Raw genomic sequence first — 22802 nt, 5'->3', positions numbered from 1 at the left:
TGCATGCATGCATAACGAGATAAGTCTCAATATAGTCCCTGAAGTTGCACTCGAGCCTCATAGTAGTCCCTGAACTTAAAAGTACCTCAGAGTCATCCCCGAACTTGCACTCTGGGACTCAAAGTGGTCCTTCCGGTAATTTCAGCACACGTGGCGCAACCGGAAAGCTTAGCTGGCAGCGTTGGTGACACGTGGGACTCAAAACGGCTAGTTAATGTGGCAGAGTAAACTCTTCCCACTCAATTTGGTCCCTCAGGTGAAGTTAAAACCCTAATCCCCTTTTTTGAAGGCTACATTGTTCACTCTGCTGTCTCCTCGTCGGTGCTGTGTTCTTCTGTTCTCCCTCTCTGAAGCCCGAAGGTTATGGCTAGCAAGAGCAATGCAGCTGGAAGCTCGAACAACCCACGATCATTTGGAAGCATCATGAGGAGAATGAATAGAAATAGAGAAGCTCGTTTGCCAAAAATAAAAAAATCATGGGAAGCCTGGTTTCTCTAAAAGAGGTAAGCCAAAAATGAAAAAAATGTGGTTCCTCTGTTTTTTTATATTGTTGTTAATCTAATATTCACAAAAGTTCATGCCATTTTTTTCGATTGTAATTGGTGGGTATGAACGCCTCTGTTCTGTTCTCTGTGCTAGGGTTTGATCACTACTGGCTTTTGTAGTGGTTTGGCCAAGAAAATTGTAGAGTAGGAGTGTTTCTTGTGTTTTGATAATATGAAAATGTGTTCTTTATGTGTTAGGGTTTACTGCTCTTAGTGGAGGAGTTTTCAAACTGTTAATATGTTTCAGGACAATGACTCTGATCAATAAATTTGTTAAACAGAGTTTGCATGATCACAGTAGAAGTAAAGATCTTTTGGGAGTTGAAATTTTTTGTAACTCTGATAATGGATTCTGAATTTAACTGATTTACCTAATTGCCTTTCTTTGTATTGGATTGGTTTAGTTAAACTGAATGTAATATGTAATGCTGTTTAGTTAAATTGAGTGTGTGAACATAAAGGATTTTTGCATACATAAGTTAGAGTAATATAAAGTAAGTTTTGCAATTGCTAATGAAGTTAACTTAGCTATTGGAATAGTCAAATTGTTTGATGAATTTGGTCTGGACTAGTGGATTAGTTGTGGGAAAGGGTATGTAAATTTGAATGGTTTGATCCACCAAGATTGAAGTTAGTGTCTAGAGAACTGCTATCCTTAGTTACACCAAAATAATGTTCTTGATTTCACACTTTCTTATGTTTACATGACACAAATCATTAGCAACATGATCAAAATAAAGGTGAAATATCATATAATTTAACAGTTAACAACTAACAAAGTTAGGCACTCTATTCAATACCCCGGTCCACAATAACCTTTTCTAATAAAAATTTTGAAAAAGAAAACTACAAAATAATAGAAGACTTAACTTATATTGTTAATTTGAATATAGTGATAATATAGCACAGTGAAATATTAGAGGGAGAAGGAGAAGTAGAAAAGCAAGGGAGTGGTGCTTTTGTTGCCAATTGTCAAGTAATGAAAATGAGATAGTGAGAGTGATGATGAAAATGGTAGAAGATTAGGACTGAATCAATGCTATGATATGAAGAAGATAACAGATGCCATTTAATGAGCTTTCATTAACTACTATTTACCATTATTATTTCTATATGGTTTTTCTTGTTTCATCTCCACCTTCAGTGTTGTATATTATTTTATTGTTTTTTAACCTCTCTAGTTAGTGATTATTTTAACTCCAAATTTGGCAGATTTTCTTTATTTCTGTGTGCCTTTTTTTGTTGGTAGTAAGTTGTAGTTGTATATATATATTTCCCTCAGTTGCAAAAGAAAAAAAAGGGTATTGGTCTTGGGTTTTGTGGAGAACTACACGGAGAGTGAAGTTTGGTGCCTGTCCTTGTGATTTATTTGCCAATTTGATTTAAGGCACATATTGCTGATTATATATGCTGAATTAATCCTGAATTGATTATATGGTGTTAATACACTGAGCTGCTATCTATATATGCAGAATTAATCCTGGACTGATTATATGCTACATAATGTTCTGTCAATCTATTGTTACTCATTTATCCTGTAACAGTGCTGTGTAGGGATTAGTTTGATGTCATTTACATAAGTTTAGGGACTAGTTTGATGTCACTTGAACAAGTCTAGGGACTATTTTAGTGTCACTTATATAACTGTAGGGACAGTTTTGCTGCCTGAAAACAACTATCTGACCCCTTCTTTGGTATCTGACACAGGGCCTTATAAATGCAGTTAAGGAGGTTTTTTCAGATGTCCATCACAGATTCTGTGTTTGGTATCTGTGAAAGAACTTCAATAAGCAATGGAAGGATCTCCAGCTTAGAGGGCTACTTTGGGATTGTGCAAGGTGTACTAGCCAAGATGGCTTCCTTGATATCATTAAAAAGATTGAAAGGGTTAATAAGGAAGCCTGAGAGTATTTGAACAAGTGGCCCTATGCAAGGTGTAACACAGGGAACTGCTACAAGGCTTGAAAATTTCATGAAGTTTGTGCCCAACCCTGGATTCAAGGCACCCAGACACAAAAAATAAAGATTATGATGATTATGTTTAGGAAAAGCAGGCTTTTTTTTGTATCTATTTTGCTGATATTGTTTACAATGCCTAAAATATTGTCCCAGTTTTGGAGATTTTAGTATTTGAATTTTATCAGGTCAATATATCAACAACTTTGATATACTTGGTGTTTTGGCTCTATAATGACTTTTTTGAATCAAACATTACCAATATGAATTATGAATTATGACTTTATTAAATTGAGTTTTCTCAGCCTTTTGTTTATATCTTATCCTCTATTACAAACTTAAGAGTAGTTCAAATCCTGTCCATTTCTATTTCATTGAAAAGAAGTCCGGGAACAAAAGTATGCATATAATCAAACACTTTAATTTCCATTTCTTTCAAACAAAAGGATAGGAACAAGTACATGAACAAGGAATGCATATAACATGCATGTCATTTATTTTTTGCTAGATACAGTTGTCCTTGCTGTCTATCCAGCTTTAATACAAGAACACCAATTACAATCAGCAGCATGAACACAAACATCAAAATTTCCCCCATTTTTAGAACCCTAATTTCAGCTTCTAATTTACCAAATTTTCAAGCCATCTTCATCTTCCATTCTTCATCATCAACTGAATGTCTTGTTCTATCATCACATAGCATGGCATCTTCTAAAACTTTATCAACCCACATAAACAATCCACACCATTTCTTACCCATAGTCTGCACATCAAAGAAAATTCAATTAGCAAAATTTATATCCATAAATATAGCTATCAACAACAATAATACTTACATTGTAGTTCGGAAAACCCAGGAACGGTCTTCCTGGATTAGAATCCGTCCCTGACTACTGCAGCACCGGTCTCGATCCGCAGACACACTATTCTGGCAAACGAGTTTCTCTGTTTCTGTTCATTCTCCTCATGATGCTTCCAAACGATCGTGGGTTGTTTGAGCTCCCAGGTGCATTACTCGTGCTAGCCATAACCTTCGAGCTTCAGAGAGGGAGAACAGAAGAACACAGCACTGAATGTGAATGAGTAAATCGAATCAAAAGAAATAACCATCCAATTAAAAATCTACATAATCAACCATCCACATACTTATTGAATTGAACATCTGACATATCCATTGTTTATATTATTTAGTATTTTCATTGTCTACCTATACTTTTCCTAGTTAAAATTAGATGTTAGTGTTGTAAAATAACTAAATAAATAAGGAAGATGTAAATATAAGATAGGAAAATATAAATATAAAACTCTAGTATTAATGTTCATCAATATAATTATTGTGATATAATAGAAGTAACTTATATATATATAATTACTTAATATGAGTAGTATCGAATGTAAAGAAAGAGTATAAAGAAAGAGAGAAAATATTGTATTAATTATTGTTGTGTGTAAAATGCATCTGACGATGCTTACTATTTATACATGTAAAGTGATTCCACTTTCAACCTTCATTTATTGCTTTTTGTCTTGTAAAGAGATTCATTCAGTCTTGAGAATGATATTCACCTAAGCCATACGTGGTCATCCATCTTTATCACAACACTCCCCTTTGGATGACCATTTAGAATTATTGCCTCGTTAAAACCTTATCAAAGAAAAATCCAGTGGAAAAAAACTTTAGTGAAGGAAAAAGAGTACAATATCTTTTAGTGATAGAAACTGCCTCATTAAAAACCTTGTCAAGAAAAACCCATTGGAAAAAAAACCTGACCAAGGGAAAAAGAGTACAGCATCACCCTCTTACCGACATCATTTAATGTCTCGAAATCGGTGTATCCCAATCTCATGTACCAATCTTTTAAAGGAGGATTTTGGGAGTGACTTTGTAAATAAATCTGCCAGATTATCACTTGAGCGGATCTGTTGGATATCAATTGTCCCTTGATTTTGAAGATCATTAGTGAAGAAGAATTTGGGAGAAATATGCTTTGTTCTATCACCTTTGATGTATCCGCCTTTTAAGTTGAGCAATGCATGCTGTATTATCTTCAAACAAGACAATTGGAGCTATCTTATGGTCAATCAGTCCACATGATGACAGAATATATTGGATCAAACTCCTGAGCCAAAAACACTCGCGACTAGCTTCATGAATCGCCAGTATTTCAGCATGATTAGAGGAGGTTGCTGCTATCGTCTGTTTTGTGGACCTCCATGATATAGTTGTACCACCATATGTGAACAGGTATCCTATTTGAGATCTCCCTTTATGTGGATCAGACAAGTAGCATCTGCATAACCAACTAGTTGTGACTTGGATCCATAGGGATAAAACAATCCCATATCAACCGTTCCATGAAGATATCGAAAGATTTGCTTGATTCCGCTCCAATGTCTTCTGGTTGGAGAGAAACTATACCTTTATAGTAAGTTCATAGCAAATGATATATCGGGTCGTGTATTATTAGCAAGATACATTAGCGCTTCAATGACACTAAGATATGGTACTTCTCGACCAAGGATATCTTCATTTTCTTCTTTAGGACGGAATTGATCATTCTCCACATCCAAAGATCTTACGATCATTAGGGTACTCAAGGGATGTGACTTATCCATATAAAATCTTTTCAAGATATTTTCTGTGTATGTTGTTTGATGAATAAAGATCCAATTTTTTATATGCTCGATCTGTAGGCCGAGACAAAATTTAGTCCTTCCAAGATCTTTCATCTCAAACTTTTCTTTTAGAGTTTTTATAATTATTGAAATCTCTTCAGGAGTCCCAATAATATTTAAATCATCAACGTACACAGTAATTATAATAAACCCAGATGCAGATTTCTTTATGAAGACACATGGACAGATATCATCATTCTTGAATCCGTTTTGGTCAGATACTCAATAAGACGATTATACCACATTCGTCCAGTTTGCTTTAGACCGTATAAAGATCTTTGCAATTTAACTGAGTATAACCCTTGCGAATATTCATTAGATGGTTTTGATATATTTAGTCCTTCAGGGACTTTCATATAGATATCCCGATCTAATGAGCCGTATAAATAGGCTGTTACCACATCCATTAAATGCATATGCAGTTTATGATATGTAGATAAACTGACCAAATAACACAATATTATCGTATCCACTACAGGGGAATATGTTTCTTCATAATCTTTACCGGGCCTTTGTAAAAACCTTGTGCCACAAGTCGGGCTTTATAGCGCACAACTTCATTTTTCTCATTTCGTTTTTTCACAAATACCCATCGGTATCCAACAGGTTTTACATCTTCTGGTGTACGGACTACAGGTCCAAAGACTTCACGTTTTGGAAGTGAGTCTAATTCAGCCTTCATGGCTTCTTCCCATTTTGGCCAATCATTTTTTTGTCGACATTCTTCGACTGATCTTGGCTCAAGATCCTTACTTTCATGCATGATATTTAATGCCACATTATATGCAAATATTTCATTGACAATTGTCTTATTTCGGTCCCATTTCTTTCCTGTAAAGACATAATTTATCGAGATCTCGTCATTTTCACTATTTTCAGGTACCTGAACGTCTTCTGGTGTTATATCAGAATTTTGGACAACTACAGGTGTCTTTACTATGTCTTTTTCAACAGGAATAGTATTTACCTCTTTTCTCTTTTGAGGATTTTTGTCTTTGGAACCGACAGGCCTGCCACGCTTCTGGTGTGTATTTGCTTCGGTGGTAATTTGTCCAACTGGGACATCAATTCGAATTGGGGCATTTTTCTCTGGTATATAAGATTTGGTTATCCTCTTTGTATCAGAAAATGCATCAGGCAATTCATTTGCTATTCTTTGCAAATGTATAATCTTTTGAACTTATAGTTCACATTGCCCTGATCGAGGATCTAAATGCATCAATGATGATGCATTCCAATTAAGTTCCTTTTCAGGAAGCTTATTCTCTCCCACTAATGTTGAAAATTTTTGATTTATCAAAATGACAATCCGTAAACTGGGATTTAAATACATCTCCCGTTTGTATCTCAAGATACCTCACTATAGAGGGAGAATCATATCCAACATATATCCCCAATTTTCTTTGGGGTCCCATTTTGGTACGATTAGGTGGTGCAATGGGAACATATATCGCACGCCTAAATATTCTTAAATGGGAAACATTTGGTTGTTGGCCAAAAGCTAATTGCATAGGAGAGAACTGATGGTAACTCGTTGGCCTCAAACGAATAAGTGTTGCGGCATGTAAAATAGCATGCCCCCAAACCGAGGTTGGGAGATTTGTTCTCATAAGCAGTGGTCTAGCAATTTATTGGAGGCACTTAATAAGTGATTCTGCTAACCCATTTTGTGTGTGAACATAAGCTACTGGATGTTCAACACTTATTCCATTAGCCATACAATAAGCATAAAATGCTTGGGAAGTAAATTTACCAGCATTATCAAGGAAAATTGTTTTGATTGGATTTTCTGGAAATTGTGCTTTTAATCGAATAATTTGAGCCAGTAATCTCGCAAACGCCAGGTTGTGAAAAGACAATAAGCACACATGTGACCATCTCGAAGATGCGTCTATCAGGACCATAAAATATCTAAAAGATTCACATGGTGGATGAATAGGTCCACATATATCACCTTGAATCCTTTCTAGGAATTCAGGGGACTCAAATCCAATCTTTACTGGTGATGGCTTTAAAATTAACTTCCCTTGAGAACATGCAACACAACAAAATTCACTAGATTTAAGAATCTTCTAGTTCTTTAGTGAATGTCCATGAGAGTTTTCAATAATTCTCCTCATCATGGTTGTTCTCGGATGACCCAATCGGTCGTGCCAAGGTATGAATTCATTTGGGCTAGTAAACTTCTGGTTTACAGTTGCATGTGATTCAATTGCACTAATCTTGGTATAATACAACCCAAATGAAAGTGAGGGCAACTTTTCTAATATAACCTTTTTATTTGAATCATGAGTTGTGATACATAAGTACTCATGACTTCTCTCATTCATAGTCTCAATATGATATCCATTTCGGCGAATATCATTAAAGCTCAACAAGTTTCTTCGAGACTTGGTAGACAACAGTGCATTATTTATTATGAATTTTGTTCCTCTGGAAAACAAAATTATAGCTCTTCCGGAGCTTTCAATCACATTGCCTGAGCCAATAATAGTATTAACACATTCTTCTTTTGGCACCAGATGGGTAAAATATATATCACTTTTGAGAATAGTGTGCGAACTTGCACTATCCGCAAAGCATACATCTTCATTATATATCCTTGTCATTCTCTTCAAAGACAAATAATAATAAAATGAGTAGTATGCACAGTTAAATTGAATACTTGATTGGAATTATTTTTCTAAGAAATACTACATATAAAAATAATGTCATATACTAAAATTTTATTTTAAAACATGACACATTTAACGATTTCAAAATTCATAAACATTAATATTTCATTATTTATATACATCATATTTGAAACTTAAATACATAGAAAATAAAACTTAACAATAAGTTATTTATATTATTTATTTACATGAATACTTAACAATCTCACACATTAAACTATTCCATCATTTATCAAATGACCATTATTTTCTTTAGGATCCTCAAAGAAATCAGATACATCATAATGAGTGGTGGAATTTTCAGTATCATTTGAAACGAAATTCGATTCTTTTCCCTTGTCGTCCTTTTTCAAAGATGCCTGGTAAAGATCGACTAGGTGCCTAGGGGTACGGCAGGTACGTGACCAATGGCCCTTTCCACCACAATGGAAATACTTATCCTCTGTTAATTTATTCTGCCTGATATTTCTTTCTTTATCCCACTTCTAGTGAAATCCTCTCTTTTGAATATAATTCTTTTTCCTTCCATAATTTTTCTTGTTATTAAAACCTTGCCATTTACCTCTTCTGGGGTAATTTGCCACATTTACTTCAGGAAATGGGGCGGCACCAGCTGGGCGCGCTTCATGATTTTTCAAGAGCAACTCATTGTTGCGTTCAGCAACAAGAAGGCAAGAAATTAATTCAGAATATTTTTTAAGTTTTTCTCGATACTGCTGCTCCAGGAGCACATTCGAGGCATGAAAGGTTGAGAAAGTTTTCTCCAACATATCATGATCAGTTATCTTTTTCCCACATAATTTCATTCGTGAGGTGATTCGAAACATTGCAGAATTATATTCATTTATAGATTTAAAATCTTGTAGACACAAGTGCGTCCATTCATATCGGGCTTGAGGAAGTATCACCGTTTTTTGATGATTGTACCTTTCTTCAAGGTCTTTCCAAAGATCTGCATGATCTTTTAATGTGAGATATTCATTTTTCAATCCTTCGTCAAGATGACGAGGAAGAAAAATCATGGCTTTGGCTTTATCCTTCTGGGATGCATTATTTTCAGCCTTAATGGTATCTCCAAGATCTATTGAATCAAGATGGATTTCAGCATCTAATATCCATGATAAATAATTGTTTCCAGATATATCAAGAGCATTGAATTCAAGATGAGAGAGTTTCGACATAATGAAAATTTGTTACCTGAGTCTTCCTAAAAATTTGATCAGAGTCTCGTGCTGATAAAGTGTTGTAAAATAACTAAATAAATAAGGAAGATGTAAATATAAGATAGAAAAATATAAATATAAAATTCTAGTATTAATGTTCACCAATATAATTATTTTGATATAATAGAAGTAACTTATATATATAATTACTTAATATGAGTAGTATCGAATGTAAAGAAAGAGTATAAAGAAAGAGAAAAAATATTGTATTAATTATTGTTGTGTGTAAAATACATCTGACGATACTTGCTATTTATACATATAAAGTAATTTCACTTTTAACTTTTATTTATTGTTTTTTGTTTTGTAAAGAGATTCATTCAGTCTTAAAAATAATATCTACTTAAACCATACATGGTCATTCATCTTTATCACAACATTTACTCAGTTAGCAACCTTTTCTATTGTACAGGTTAATTAAGTGAGATTCATGAGTATTTTTCATACTCCTATTTCCAATTCTTGCGTGCACTAAGAATTCTCTCTCAACTGTTCTCACTCACCTCAATTAATTTTACGATTAAAGTATAAGTTTAAATAACTTCTTCTTTATGGGAACGTCTAGCTTTGACAATAACATGCTCTAATTTAGAGCTAAGAATGTTAAAAAAAAGTTACGTGAACACCTAACCACTTGAGAATTGCAATGAATAAAAATAATAATGATACTATAATGTTGACGATTATTGACCCAAAAAATATGACAATATAAATAAAATTAAAATTTATTCTAATTGTTAAGAATAAAATTAATGTAAATACTGAAGATAATTTTAATTTTTTTTCAAATATTAAAAATAAAAAACATAATTTACTCTTCAAAGTGTAAAAAGAAAATATCTATATTCATATCCTAACTCAAAACATAAGCCAAGTCCAATAAGATTGAACGGTCCAACTATAAGAATGGCCCTTAACACTCACCCGATCTCCTATAGAGGACGGATTCGACGAAAACGGACAGTTCATGCTTACCCACGAAAGTAACTACTTTTTTGAATCTCTCACCCACTTCTAGAAGAGAGATCTCAATAACCCTAAGATAAAGGGGCGGTTATCCACCATAAAAAGTGGAATTACTTCAGCGGTAGTTATTGGCTCATCTCCTATAAATACCCTGACACATTCAGGTACAGTCAAGTTCCAATACACTTAAACTTTCTAAAACTCTTGCTGACCTAGGCATCAAAGTGTTTTGCAGGTACCACGCCCACTTTCTCACAAACAACTCGGACGACGGGCACCGGACGTGGAACAAGTTGGAACTCACTCCGTTGAAGATTTGGGTCTCACTTACAAGCGCAAAGGCAACCCAGTTTCAGATAACCTTCGAAGCATTGGCGCCGTTGCCGGGGACCTGGGATCTAGCACTACATGGCGGACGATCAGTATGAAGACGGACGTACAGCGTCTGAGTCAAATAAAAATACCATGACATGGTCAACAACGACCCACTAGCAATACCTCATCCAAGAACGCAGGAACCACATGGTGAAGGTCCTTCTAGCAACCAACACCAAAGGAGAATTCCCTCCGAGGTTCATCTCCCTGAATGGGAAGAACAACCTCATAGCGCCGACCTCATAGGATTGCTGCATGGACATCAGGGTCGACTTGAGCAACTGGAGCAGGAATTAGAGCGACAGCGCAAGGCAAAGAGAAACCCAATAAAGGAGATCAGATGGCGAAGAGAGCTGGAGGAGAAGCTCTCAAAGCTAGAATCTAACCTTCAGAGCAAGTATTCCCGCACAGCTCGGGAAGATACCCCACTAGGGGGAGAAGATCCTTTCACTGAGGACATCATGTGGGCTAAAGTTTCTAGAAACTTTAAGAACCATGACATGAATTTATATGACGGGACAACCGACCCGAAGCATTACCTTAGTAATTTCAAAAGTCGGATGTACTTAGCCGACGCCTCAGATGCTACTCATTGCAAGGCCTTTCTGATGACCTTGAAAAAAGCGACTATGAAGTAGTTTGATAGCCTACCCCCTAGGTCGGTTACCAGCTTCGACGACCTTGTGCACAAATTCCTTACACGATTTTCAATTAAGAAAGATAAGGTTAAGCATGCACTCAACCTATTCGGAGTCAAACAGGAGGTCAGAAAGCCTCTGAAAGACTGCATGGAGAGATTCAACAAAGCATGCTTTGAAATTCAAGACCTGTCTACTGAGGCGGTAATAATGGGACTGGTCAACGGTCTCCGAGAAGGACCCTTCTCCCAGTCCATCTCAAAAAGACACCCGACTTCTTTGAACGATGTACAAGAGCAAGTTGAAAAGTACATCAACATGGAAGAAAATGCCAGGTTACGAGAACCGAGTTGGCGACTGGGGCACCCTCACCAGCCAAAGGAAAAAGAGAGGGAGCCCAAGAAAAAAGAGGAAGTCAGACCCGAGAAGCCCAAAAAGTACCACAATTATACTTCGTTGCGAGTTTTTCTCGTGGATGTTTACAGAGAAATTTGTCACATTGAGAAGCTTCCTCCCCTGTGTCCGATAAAAAACAAAAAGAGTGGACGCTGTAATGAGTATTGTGAGTACCACAAGATTTATAGACATTCAACATATGATTATTACGACCTAAAAAATATGATAGAAAAGCAGGCCAGGAAAGGTTGGTTGGACAGATATCTCATGAAATGGTCGGACAATCACGGAAAAAGAAAAAGTGACGACGAAGACCTCGATCTAAGAGGTCCTCCCCCGCAGACTCCAGAATGACACGTTCACATGATATCGGGAGGATTCGCTGACGGGGGGCTGACCAAGTCGTCTCGAAATAGACATTTAAAAGAAGTCTACCAAGTCGGGAATGATGGACCCGACCTCCCGACAATCTCCTTCACTAGAGAAGATGGACAGGGCATTGCACCCGGGCAGGACAACCCATCAGTAATCACCATGATACTTGCCAATGCTCACTTGCACAGAACCTTGGTAGATCAAGAAAGCTCAGCAGACATACTTTTCAAGCCGACATTTGACAAATTAGGGCTAGAAGAAAAAGAGCTAAAATCCTACCCGGATACGCTTTTCGGGCTAAGAGATGCTCTAATCAAACCCTTAGGGTTCATTTCCCTACATACCACCTTTGGAAAAGGGCTGAGATCAAGAACCTTAAGCGTAGACTACATTGTTGTGGATGTAGCTTCAGCCTACAATGCTCTAATCGGTAGAACAACTCTAAATCGGTTGAAAGCTGTGGTCTCTACTCTTCACCTCTGTATGAAATTTCTAACAGAGGACGAAGTTGCAACCTTTAAGGGAGACAAAAAACTGGCAAGAAAATGTTACAATGAAAGCTTGAATTTACGAGAAAAGGACAAAGAAGTCAATACAATTGAACTCGGAGCAGTCCGAGTAAAGGAAGAACTACGGCCATAGCTTGAAGAAAGCATGGAGGTAGTCCAGATTGCAAAAGAGATTAGAAAAGACACCAGCATAGGAGCCAATATGAGAATGGAGTTAAAAAACGACCTCATAAAACTCCTAAAGGAGAATTCCGATCTCTTTGCTGGGAAGGCTGCCGACATGCCCGGAATAGACCCCGAACTCATGACACACAAGCTGGCAGTTTATCCTGGGTTCTGAATTATCCAAAAAAGAAGACGAAAGCTCGGACCAGAACGAGCACAGGTGTTAGAAGAGCAAGTTCAAGCTTTGTTAGAGGCCAGATTCATTAGGGAAGTCAAATATTCAACATGGCTGGCAAACGTAGTGTTGGTAAAAAAGCAAAATGGGAAGTGAAGAATGTGTGTTGACTACGCTGACCTCAAGAAAGCATGTCTAAATGACCCCTACCCACTTCCCAATATAGATGCTTTGGTGGACTCCAACTTGGGATACCAGCACCTATCATTTATGGATGCCTACTCGGGATACAACCAAATTCCGATGTATAAATCGGATCAGGAGAAGACATCGTTCATCACACCCAGAGAAAACTATTACTACGTGGTCATGCCATTTAGGTTAAAAAATGTAGGAGCCACATATCAAAGGTTGATGAACAAGATGTTTGCGCCTCACCTCAGAAACCTAATAGAAGTATATGTGGATCACATGTTGGTAAAAACTAAGGAGGAGGCAAATCTCCTGACCGACCTCTCACAGGTCTACAATATTATAAGAAGTCATGGGATGAAATTAAATCCCGCAAAGTTCACATTTGTAGTAGAGGCAGGAAAATTTTTAGGATTTATACTCACACAGAGGGGAATCAAGGCTAACCCTGACAAATGTAGAGCAATCCTAGAAATGAGGAGTCCGATCTGCCGAAAAAAACTTCAACAATTGAATGGCTGACTTGCAGGTTTATCCAGATTTCTAGCGGGATCAGCCTTGAGATCATTGCAATTTTTTTCTCTATTAAGAAAAGGGTGCCAATTTGAGTGGACCCTTGAGTGTGAAGAAGCTTTCTAAGAATTCAAGAAATTCTTGAGTCAGCCACCAGTCCTTACCCGGCCTAGAACGGGAGAAGACCTCGTACTGTACTTAGCTGTCGCTGAGAAAGCAGTAGCATCAGCACTAGTTTGAGAAGATGAAGTCAGACAGCATCCAGTTTATTTCACTAGTAAAGTCTTACAAGGACCCGAGTTGAGGTATCAAAAAATAGAAAAATTTGCATATGCCTTAATTCTGGCACCCAAGAGACTTCGATCTTACTTTCAGGCTACCACCATAAGAGCCCAAACGAACCAGCTCATGAAGCAAATCCTTTAGAAAACAGACATTGTAGGTCGAATGGTTCAAGGGGCTATAGAGTTATCCGAGTTCGACTTGAGATATGAAACTCAGACAACAATTAAAGCCCAATGCCTTACGGACTTCTTGGTAGAATACATAGGCGACAAAAACAAAGCCTCTACAACCTGGAGTCTTTATGTAGATGGATCCTCTAATAAATTTGGAAGTGGCGTTAGCATCATCTTAGTGAGTGAAGAGGGATCTCAAATACAGGTCTCCCTGAAGTTTGAATTTCCTACTTACAGCAACCAGGCCGAATATGAAGCCTTAATCGCAGGTTTAAAACTTACTAAAGAAGTCGGTGCGACCAAAGTAATAGTCTTCAGTGGCTCCCAAGTAGTAACCTCCCAAATCAATGGAGTCCCTCACTCTATTACCACAGATAATGGTACACAGTTCACCCACACAACATTCAGAAATCTGGTAATCAGTATGAAGATCAAGCATCAATTCACATTAGTAGAGCATCCTCAAGCCAATGGGCAGGCTGAAGATGCCAATAAAGTTATATAGGCTTATAGAACAACACTTCACTCCACAACTGGAGAAACACCCTTCAGACTTGCATATGGAATAGAAGCCATATGATCCTAGTCGAGATCAATGAGAAAAGTCCAAGAGTGAAATTTTATGATGAATGGCAACGTCCAAGCCCAAAAAGAAGAACTCGAACTGCTTCCAAAAGTCCGAGAACAAGCACAGATAAGACAAGCGACGTTAAAGCAAAGGGTGGCAAGTAAATACAATCAAAACGTCATTTGAAGAAGCCTCGCCACAAACGACCTAGTCCTGATACGAAATGACATCGGAGTAAACAAGTCGGGCGAAGGGAAGCTTGCTGTAAACTGGAAAGGGCCTTTCAAGGTAACTGGAGTCTTGGGAAAAGGTTATTGATGAGCGGATAATTTATACGCTTTTTGGCATTGTTTTTAGGTAGTTTTTAGTAGGATCTAGCTACTTTTAGGGGTGTTTTTATTAGTTTTTATGCAAAATTAACATTTTTGGACTTTACTATGAGTTTGTGTGTTTTTCTATGATTTTAGTTATTTTTTGGCTGAAATTGAGGGACCTGAGCAAAAATCTGATAGGAGGCTGACAAAGGACTGCTGATGCTGTTGGATTCTGACCTCCCTGCACTTGAAATAGATTTTCTGGAGCTACAAAACTTCAAATGGCATGCTCTTAATTGCGTTGGAAATTAGACATCCAGGGCTTTCCAGCAATATATAATAGTCCATACTTTATTCGAGTTTAGATGACGCAAACTGGCGTTCAACGCCAGTTTCATGCTACATTCTGGAGTAAAACGCCAGAAGCACGTCACAAACCAGAGTTAAACGCCAAAAACACGTTACAACTTGATGTTTAACCCCAAGAGAAGCCTCTACACGTGTAAAGCTCAAACTCAGTGTAAGCACACACCAAAGTGGGCCCTAGAAGTGGATTTCTGCACTTAGACTTATTTCTGTAAACCCTAGTAACTAGTTTAGTATAAATAGAACTTTTTACTATTGTATTCGAAGTCTTTGGATGGATCTTTAATTAGTGTATGCGATTTTAGACCTGCATGGGGGCTGGCCATTCGGCCATGCCTGGACCATCACTTATATATTTTCAACGGTGGAATTTCTACACACCATAGATTAAGGTGTGGAGCTCTGCTGTACCTCGAGCATTAATGCAATTACTATTGTTCTTCTATTCAATTCAAGCTCATTCTTGTTCTAAGATATCACTCGTACTTCAACCTGATGGATGTGTGATCCGTGACACTCATCATCATCCGTCCTTATGAACGCGTGCCTGACAACTACTTCTGTTCTACAAGCGAGAGCTAGAGTGTGTATCTTTTGGATTCCTAGTCCACGACGCATGGATTTCAAAAATCTTTTTTATTTTTTTATTATTTTCGAAAATTTTAAAAAGTGATTTCAAAATCTTTTTCTTAATTTCATTTCAAAATTTTGAAAACTTTACTAATAATTAATGTGATTGATTCAAAAATTTGAAGTTTGTTACTTTCTTGTTAAGAAAGGTTCAATCTTTAAATTCTAGAATTATATCTTTTAGTTCTTGTTAGTCAAGTAATCAATTTTAATTTTAAAAATCAAATCTTTTTCAAAATATATTTTTTTAATCATATCTTTTCAAAATATCTTTTTCAAAATCAATTTTAAAATCTTTTCTAACTTCTTATCTTTCCAAAATTGATTCTCAAATCTTTTTCAACTAACTAATTATTGACTTTTTGTTTGTTTCTTATCTTTTTCAAAACCACCTAACTACTTTTTTCTCTCTAATTTTCGAAAATTCCTCACCCTTTTTCAAAATTATTTTTAATTAACTAATTGTTTCAAATTTTAATTTTAATTTTATTTCTTCTCTTAATTTTTGAACTTTAACTAATAATTAAAATAAAAACAAAAATATTTTTCTTCTCTTTTAGTTAATATTCGAATTCCCTCTCTCTCTCATTTTTCTCTATTTATTTATTCATTTACTAAGACTTCTCTTCATCTCAAAATTCGAACCCTCTCTTCTCCTCTGTGTTCAAATTTTTCTCTTCTCCTTCTTCTATTCTTTTCTTCTTCTACTCACATAAAAGAATCTCTATACTGTGACATAGAGGATTCCTTTTCTTTTCTATTTTCTTCTTTTTCATATGAGCAGGAGCAAGGACAAGGACATTCTTATTGAAGCAGATCCTGAACCTGAAAGGACTCTGAAGAAGAAGCTAAGAGAAGCTAAAGCACAACAATCCATAGAAAATCTTACAGAGAATCTCGAAAAAGAAGACATGGCCAAACCCAATAACAATGGTGGAGGCGCAAGGAGGATGCTTGGTGATTATACTACACCTACTTCCAATTTTAATGGAAGAAGTATCTCAATCCCTGCCATTGGAGCACACAATTTTGAGCTGAAGCCTCAACTAGTTGCTCTAATGCAACAGAACTGCAAGTTTCATGGACTTTCATCAGAAGATCCCTATCAGTTTTTAACTGAATTCTCGCAAATCTGTGATACTGTTAAGACTAATGGAGTAGATTATGAAATCTACAGGCTCATGTTTTTCCCTTTTGCTGTAAGAGATAGAGCTAAAACATGGTTGGACTCACAACCTAGAGATAGCCTGGACACTTGGGATAAGCTGGTCACGGTCTTCTTGGCCAAGTTCTTTCCTCCTCAAAAGCTGAGCAAGCTTAGAGTGGATGTTCAGACCTTCAAGCAAAAAGATGGTGAATCCCACTATGAAGCTTGGGAAAGATACAAGCAGTTGACCAAAAAGTATCCTTATGACATGCTTTCAGAGTGGACCATTTTGGATATATTCTATGATGGTCTATTTGAGTTCTCTAAGATGTCACTGGACCATTCTGCAGGTGGATCCATTCACCTAAAGAAAATGCCTGCAGAAGCTCAAGAACTCATTGACATGGTTGCAAATAACCAATTCATGCACACCTCTGAGAGGAATCCTGTGAGTAATGGGATGCCTCAGAAGAGGGGAGTTCTTGAAATTGATGCTCTGAATGCCATATTGGCTCAGAACAAAATGTTGACTCAGCAAGTCAACATGATTTCTCAGAGTCTGGATGGATTGCAAAATACATCCAATAGTACTAAAGAAGCATCTTCTGAAGAAGAAGCTTATGATCCTGAGAACCTTGTAATGGCAGAGGTAAATTACATGGGTGAAGCCTTTGGCAACACCTATAACCCTTCATGGAGAAATCATCCGAATTTTTCATGGAAGGATCCACAGAAGCAAGGCTTCAATAATAACAATGGTGGAAGAAACAGGTTTAGCAATAGCTAGCCTTTTCCATCATCTTCTCAGCAACAGACAGAGAATTCTGAGCAGAGCACCTCTAGCTTAGCAAACATAGTCTCTGATCTATCTAAGGCCACTTTAAGTTTCATGAATGAAACAAGGTCCTCCATTAGAAACTTGGAGGTGCAAGTGGGTCAGCTGAGTAAGAAAATCACTGAAACTCCTCCTAGTACTCTCCCAAGCAATACAGAAGAGAATCCAAAAAGAGAGTGCAAGGCCATTGATATTATCAAATTGGCCGAATCCAGAGAGGAAGGGGAGGACGTGAATCCCAATGAGGAAGACCTCATGGGACGTCCCCCAGACAGAAAGGAGTTCCCTATTGAGGATCTAAAGGAATCTGAGGCTCATATTAAGACCATAGAGATTCTATTAAACTTCCTTCTGCCATTCATGAGCTCTGGGAACTATTCTTCCTCTGAAGAGGATAAAAATGTAACTGAAGAGCAAGTTGCTCAATATCTAGGAGCCATCATGAAGCTGAATGCCAAGTTGTTTGGTAATGAGACTTGGGAAGATGAACCTCCCTTGCTCATTAGTGAACTAAATACATGGGTTCAGCAAACTTTACCTCAAAAGAAACAAGATCTTGGTAAATTCTTAATACCCTGTACCATAGGCACCATGACCTTTGAGAAGACTCTGTGTGACCTGGGATCAGGTAAAAATCTCATGCCACTCTCTGTAATGGAGAAGATAGAGATCTTTGAGGTACAAGCTGCAAGAATCTCATTAGAGATGCAGACAAGTCAATAAAACAAGCTTATGGATTCGTAGAGGACGTGTTAGTGAAGGTTAAAGACCTTTACATCCCTGCTGATTTCATAATCCTAGACACTGAGAAGGATAAGGATGAATGCATCATCCTTGGAAGACCCTTCCTAGCCACAGCATGAGCTGTGATTGATGTTGTCAGAGGAGAGCTAGTCCTTCAATTGAATGGGGACTACCTTGTGTTTAAAGCTCAAGGATCTTCCTCTGCAACCATGAAGAGGAAGCATGAAAAGCTTCTCTCAATACAGAGTCAAACAAAGCCCCCAAAATCAAATTCAAAGTTTGGTGTTGGGAGGCCACAACAAAACTCTAAGTTTGGTGTTGAACCCCCACATCCAAATTCTAAGTTTGGTGTTGGGAGGTCCCAACAATGCTCTGAACATCTGTGAAGCTCCATGAGAGCTCACTGTCAAGCTATTGACATTAAAAAAGCGCTTATTGGGAGGCAACCCAATTTTTATTTATCTATATTTCTATTGTTCTTTTATGTTTTATTAGGTATATGATCATGTGGAGTCACAAAATAATTGCAAAAATTAAAAATAGAATCAAAAATAGCAGAAGAAAAAGCACACCCTGGAGAAAGAGCTGTCTGGCGTTTAAACGCCAGAAACAAGCATCTGTCTGGCGTTCAACGCCAGAAACAAGCACCAAGCTGGCATTTAACACCGAAACAAGCATCTTTCTGGCATTCAACGCCAGAAACAAGCACCAAGCTGGCATTTAAACGCCAGGATTGCATACAGAGGGCCTTTTTCACGCCTAAAAGATGCAGGGATGAGAAATTCTTGACACCTCAAGATCTGTGGACCCCACAAGATCACCTCAGGATCTGTGGACCCCACAGGATCCCCACCTACCCCACTTCTCTCTTCTTCACACAATCCAATAACACTATACCCTTCACCAATCACCTCAATCACTCTTCCCTATTACCCCTTCACCAATCACATCCATCCACTCTTCCCCATAAACCCCACCTACCTTCAAATTCAAAATCTATTTCCCACCCAAACCCACCCTAAATGACCGAACCCTAACCCCTCTCCCTCCACTATATAAACCACTCCATCATTCTTCATTTTCACACAACACTACCCTTTCTTCTCCCAATTGGCTGAAACATAAACCTATCTTCCTCTCCTCCAAATCTTCTTCTTCTTCTATTCTTTCTTCTTTTGCTCGAGGGCGAGCAACATTCTAAGTTTGGTGTGGTAAAAGTATAGCTTTTTTGTTTTTCCATAACCATTGATGGCATCTAAGGCCAGAGAAACCTCAAGAAAGAGGAAAGAAAAGGCAATTGCTTCCACCGCTGAGTCGTGGGAGATGGAGAGATTCATCTCAAAAGTCCATCAAGACCACTTCTATAAAGTTGTGGCCAAGAAAAAGGTGATCCCTGAGGTCCCTTTTAAGCTCAGAAAGGGCGAATATCCAGAGATCTGACAAGAGATTAGAAGAAGAGGATGTGAAGTTCTCTCCAATTCCATTCAACAAGTCAGAATCTTAATGGTTTAGGAGTTCTATGCAAATGCATAGATCACTAAGAACCATGATCAAAGCATGAACCCAAACCCAAAGAATTGTCTTACAATGGTTCGGGAAAAATGCTTAGATTTCAGTCCAGAGAACGTAAGGTTGGCGTTCAACTTGCCTATGATGCAAGAAGACGCACGCCCTTACACTAGAAGGGTCAACTTTGATCAAAGGTTGGACCAAGTCTTCATGGACATATGTGTAGAAGGAGCTCAATGGAAAAGAGACTCAAAAGGCAAGTCGGTTCAATTGAGAAGAGTGGACCTTAAGCCTGTGGCTAGAGGATGGTTGGAGTTCATCCAACGCTCCATCATCCCCACTAGCAACCGATCCGAAGTAACTGTGGATCGGGCTACCATGATCCATAACATCATGATTGGAGAGGAAGTAGAAGTTCATGAAGTCATCCTTCTAGAACTCTACAAAGTAGCCAAAAAGCCATCTACCTTGGCAAGGCTAGCTTTTCCTCATCTCATTTGCCATCTATGCAACTTAGCTGGAGTTGTCATAGAAGGAGACATCCTCATTGAAGAGGACAAGCCCATCACTAAGAAGAGGATGGAGCAAACAAGAGAGCCTATTCATGGATCTCAAGAGACGCATGAGGAAGCTCATCATCAAAAAATCCCTGAGATGCCTCAAGTGATGCATTTTCCTCCAAACAACTATTGGGAACAAGTCAACACTTCTCTAGAAGGATTGAATCATAACATGAACCAATTAAGGGTGGAACACCAAGAACAATCCATCATTCTCAATGAGATTAGAGAAGATCAAAGAGCTATGAAGGAGGAGCAACAAAGGCAAGGAAGAGACATAGAGGAGCTCAAGAACACCATTGGTCCTTCAAGAAGAAGGCGCCACCATCACTAAGGTGGACTCATTCCTTAACTTCCTTGTTCTCATCTCTCTGTTTTTCAGTTTTTGAGCTTCATGTTTGTCTATGTTTGTGTCTTTATTGCATGATCATTAGTGTCTAGTGTCTATGTCTTAAGGCTGTGAATAATTCCATGAATCATTCACCTTTCTTAAATGAAAAATGTTTTTAACACAAAAGAACAAGAAGTACATGAGTTTCAAATTCATCTTTGAAATTAGTTTAATTATATTGATGTGGTGACAATACTTTTTGTTTTCTGAATGAATGCTTGAACAGTGCAATTTTTTTATCTTGTTGTTTATGAATGTTAAAATTGTTGGCTCTTAAAAGAATGATGAAAAAGAAAAATGTTATTGATATCTAAAAAATCATAAAATTGATTCTTGAAGCAAGAAAAAGCAGTGAAGAACAAAGCTTGCGAAAAAAAATAAAACTTTTAAAGAAAGAAAAAGAAAAAGCAAGCAGAAAAAGCCAATAGCCCTTAAAACCAAAAGTCAAGGGTAAAAAAGGATCAAAGGCTTTGAGCATCAATGGATAGGAGGGCCCAAGGAAATAAAATCCAGGCCTAAGCGGCTAAATCAAGCTGTCCCTAACCATATGCTTGTGGCATGAAGGTCCAAGTGAAAAGCTTGAGACTGAGTGGTTAAAGTCATGATCCAAAGCAAAAAGAGTGTGCTTAAGAGCTCTGGACACCTTTAACTGGGGACTTTAGCAATGCTGAATCACAATCTGAAAAGGTTTACCCAGTCATATGTCTGTGGCATTTATGTATCCGGTGGTAATACTAGAAAACAAAGTGGTTAGGGCCACCGCCAAGACTCATAAAAGTAGTTGTGTTCAAAAATCAACATACTTAACTAGGAGAATTAATAACACTATCTGAACTCTGAGTTCCTATGGATGCCAATCATTCTAAACTTCAAAGGATAAAGTGAGATGTCAAAACTATTCAGAAGCAAAAAGCTACAAGTCCCGCTCATCTAGTTAGAACTAATATTCATTGATATTTTGAGATTTATAGTATATTCTCTTCTTTTTATCCTATTTGATTTTCAGTTGCTTGGGGACAAGCAACAATTTAAGTTTGGTGTTGTGATGAGCGGATAATTTATACGCTTTTTGGCATTATTTTTAGGTAGTTTTTAGTAGGAACTATCTACTTTTAGGGGTGTTTTTATTAGTTTTTACACAAAATTCACATTTCTGGACTTTACTATGAGTTTGTGTTTTTTTTTGTGATTTCAGGTATTTTCTGGCTGAAATTGAGGGACCTGAGCAAAAATCTGATAGGAGGCTGACAAAGGACTGCTGATGCTATTGGATTCTGACCTCCCTGCACTCGAAATAAATTTTTTGGATCTACAGAACTCCAAATGGCGCGATCTCAATTGAGTTGGAAAGTAGACATTCAGGGCTTTCCAGCAATATATAATAGTTCATACTTTATTCGAGTTTAGATGACGCAAACTGGCGTTCAACGCCAGTTCCATGCTGCATTCTGGAGTAAAACGCCAGAAACACGTCACAAACCAGAGTTAAACGCCAAAAACACGTTACAACTTGGTGTTTAACCCCAAGAAAAGCCTCTGCACGTGTAAAACTCAAGCTCAGCCCAAGCACACACCAAAGTGAGGCCCGGAAGTGAATTTCTGCACTTAGACTTATTTTTGTAAACCCTAGTAACTAGTTTAGTATAAATAGAACTTTTTACTATTGTATTCGAAGTCTTTGGATGGATCTTTAATCAGTGTATGCGATTTTAGACCTTCATGGGGGCTGGCCATTCGGCCATACCTGGACCATCACTTATGTATTTTCAACGGTAGAGTTTCTACACACCATAGATTAAGATGTGGAGCTCTGATGTACCTCGAGCATTAATGCAATTACTATTGTTCTTCTATTCAATTCAAGCTTATTCTTGTTCTAAAATATCACTCGTACTTCAACC

At 37.5% G+C, this 22802-nt stretch overlaps 1 non-coding gene across 1 annotated transcript; it reads right to left on the bottom strand.

Annotated features, from left to right (window-relative positions):
- Window positions 1-17028: 17028 nt before the first annotated feature.
- LOC130953939 (small nucleolar RNA R71) lies at window positions 17029-17136 on the bottom strand. Its single transcript, XR_009076102.1, has one exon. It is a non-coding gene; the product is annotated as a small nucleolar RNA R71 (small nucleolar RNA).
- Between the last annotated feature and the right edge of the window lie 5666 nt (window positions 17137-22802).

The sequence above is a fragment of the Arachis stenosperma genome, chromosome 1, assembly GCF_014773155.1.
Source record: "Arachis stenosperma cultivar V10309 chromosome 1, arast.V10309.gnm1.PFL2, whole genome shotgun sequence".
Lineage (NCBI taxonomy): Eukaryota > Viridiplantae > Streptophyta > Magnoliopsida > Fabales > Fabaceae > Arachis > Arachis stenosperma.
This window is presented reverse-complemented; position numbering and strand designations above follow the sequence as displayed.